General features: G+C 46.3%; 1 long non-coding RNA gene across 1 annotated transcript; it reads right to left on the bottom strand.

Annotated features, from left to right (window-relative positions):
- Window positions 1-359: 359 nt before the first annotated feature.
- Window positions 360-2,170, bottom strand: LOC123177001 (uncharacterized). The gene is made up of 3 exons (XR_006488735.1): window positions 1,840-2,170; window positions 1,275-1,396; window positions 360-1,185 (listed from the first exon to the last, which is right to left on the bottom strand). It is a non-coding gene; the product is annotated as an uncharacterized lncRNA (long non-coding RNA).
- Window positions 2,171-2,665: the final 495 nt, after the last annotated feature.

The following is a 2,665-nucleotide window of genomic DNA, read 5'->3' on the forward strand; positions in this document are numbered from 1 at the left end:
AAAACTGGATATGGTTCTGATAATCTGATGTGAATGTCTAGAACAGTGTGATCTTCATGTATGCCGGGCGAGGCGAGATAGGAGAATCGAGGGATGTTTTCACTTTGGTGGAGGCACCTGACTTGTTTTCCTCGATGATGAAAAGACAAAGAAAATGTTATTTTGGAATTAGAAAAGAAAGCTCAGGAACATATTATCAATGTTGCGTATGATACCAGAAAAGCAAACACCAATTTGAACAATTTTCATTCCATACCATTCCACCAACCAAACATGGAGACGTAACCGTTCCATTCCACTACATTCTTATACCAAACACAGAGACGGAACCATTCCATTTCTATGGAACGGAACCATGACATTCCATTACACTTTGTTCCTGAACAAAACACACCCTTACAAGCTCATATTAAGATTTCCCAATCGATCCTGTACACATTCAACCAATGTATATAAGCTATTCTTTTTGAACAATAATATGTTAGAGCATACTCTCACATCGATTAGCTTACATTCGGCCTTTGCGCCATTGGCGCAACGGGTCATCTAGTGTTTGAATAACAGCAGCTCTGCCACGGGAATCAAGCCCTAATACTCTGGCGGGAGGCTGCAAAAGATTCGAATTTGATGGGCCTAGTAGGCTACTAGACAAGACGTGAAGGGCCCCACGTGACTAGGACCATCAAACAGCTATGCGTTCCACTGAACGACGGACAACCAACAGGACTGGACGACTCCTCTGTGCAAGTACGACGCGTGTAATCTCGTTCCTTCTATCAGGCAACGCATAGCTGTTTTACTCTGGCATCCTCTTTCTCCTCTTTTGTATCTGCTTGCAGCACCATGGATCTGGAGAGCAGCGAGCTCGCTTCTTTCAACAGGAAAAGAGGTGGAGACAGCAACGAGGCAGAGGAGCCCATCATGGCGATAGCGGCAGCGGCCGAACAGATTTTGATTGCGGCGCCTCCAGATCCATCCGCAATGACGTCCGTCTCCATCTGCCTGGATCAGAGGTATGTTATAATCTGGCATCCTCTTTTGTCTTCCTTTCCATCTCCTCGTATACACTATGGATCTCAAACTCAGCGACCTAGCTTCTTTCAACAGTTAAATAGGTGGAGACACCACCGAGGCAGAGGATTCCATCAGCGCCGGGGTGAGATGCGGATGGGAGACGAGGGGCGGCTGATAAGACAGAACAGAGGGGAGTCAGATGCGCTAGGACCCACAAGTACTAGCATACAGGGCTATACCTAGGTTTGATTACTGTTTACCTGCGCACGGCAGCGCCTGCAAATGACGCTGCATGCAACCGCTGCGCGCTCGTGCCGTTCCTTTCCTGCACAAATCGCATAGCAAGCCAACGGTCTAGATAGGAGGGACCGCGGAGCTCGAGCTAGGAAGGAACTTTGTGTTAAGATAAGGAAGGGGGTGGCACATGCAGCGTGTCCATAATATACGTTTTAGGAAGCATGATTTGGCTGTCGACTAAGTAAAAAACATGGAGCCTACAAGTACATGCAGGGCATAGAGCCAAAGAAAAACTAAACACAATGTAGAAGCACAAGATTGATATGTATGAAGCAAACTGGCCTAGTGTAGAAGCCTTGGCGTGGTAAATATGAAGTAAACTGTAAGGACTGACGTTGTAATCCTATATGTACGAATCATGAAAAGCAGGAAGCATGGTATGGATGCAATATCAACATACTTTCTATATGATGAGGATAGTCAGGACCAAGAGGTTGGATGAGGACAATGATTATGTCATGCAGATACACAATGGAGTAGAACTATATCAAGACCTCCCACAATCCATAGGTGAGATGAGGATGGTACCTGCAGATGAGGGGGGCGACTCCAGCAATGTTCCTCGCGTGCCAGATACATCCGGTGACCGAGACGAAGATCTACCGCGGTGGACTGGATGCCGTGGTGCTCGAAGCAATTGTAGATGACCGAGACGGCGATGGGGCTGCGAGCTCGCTGGTCGTGCGCGTCGTAACTAATGCCAGGCATAACCACACGATGGGACAGCGCACCGGCATGGCTAGTTTCACGGGCATGGACAGAGGCTGTTCATGGTGGTGAGAACAGGGGCGACGACGAGATTGACGCTGTCGGGTGTAGTTATGGAGATAGGACGAGGAGACTGATGCGTTTATGGTAGGTGAGATTATTACGGGAGGAGTTATGGGTGATGATGTGGCTAGATAATGGTGTATTTTGGAAACGAATAAAAGGATTTAGGAGGCCATCTCAACCGTGAGATGAAAAAGACATCAACGACCCGCGCATGGTCTGGTAAACGTCTGCTATCAGACGGCTGCTAGTAGTGTTTCCCTATGTTAAGCCCATAATAATGGATGATTTGGTTTTACTTTTGTAAACTGATGCAATAATGCATGATTATGTTTCCACCTTTGTAAGCTCCGCATGCGCTTGTATTCAAGGGGAAAACAATGTGACAAAGATTGGTATTGTAAGTCCATTTATTTCAAGATAATTGTACGAGTTTATTGGTTGGAGCCGCGCTTGTTTATGAAAACTGATTAATATGATTACCTTCACATGTGGAGTGACTTAGTTACAGGCATGCGCGTTGTGTCAAGATGTTTATGAGGCATGTTGTGGAAAAAATTACAGAAGATCAAACCCGTATGAG

This window comes from Triticum aestivum, unplaced genomic scaffold, assembly GCF_018294505.1.
Source record: "Triticum aestivum cultivar Chinese Spring unplaced genomic scaffold, IWGSC CS RefSeq v2.1 scaffold59919, whole genome shotgun sequence".
Taxonomy (NCBI): domain Eukaryota; kingdom Viridiplantae; phylum Streptophyta; class Magnoliopsida; order Poales; family Poaceae; genus Triticum; species Triticum aestivum.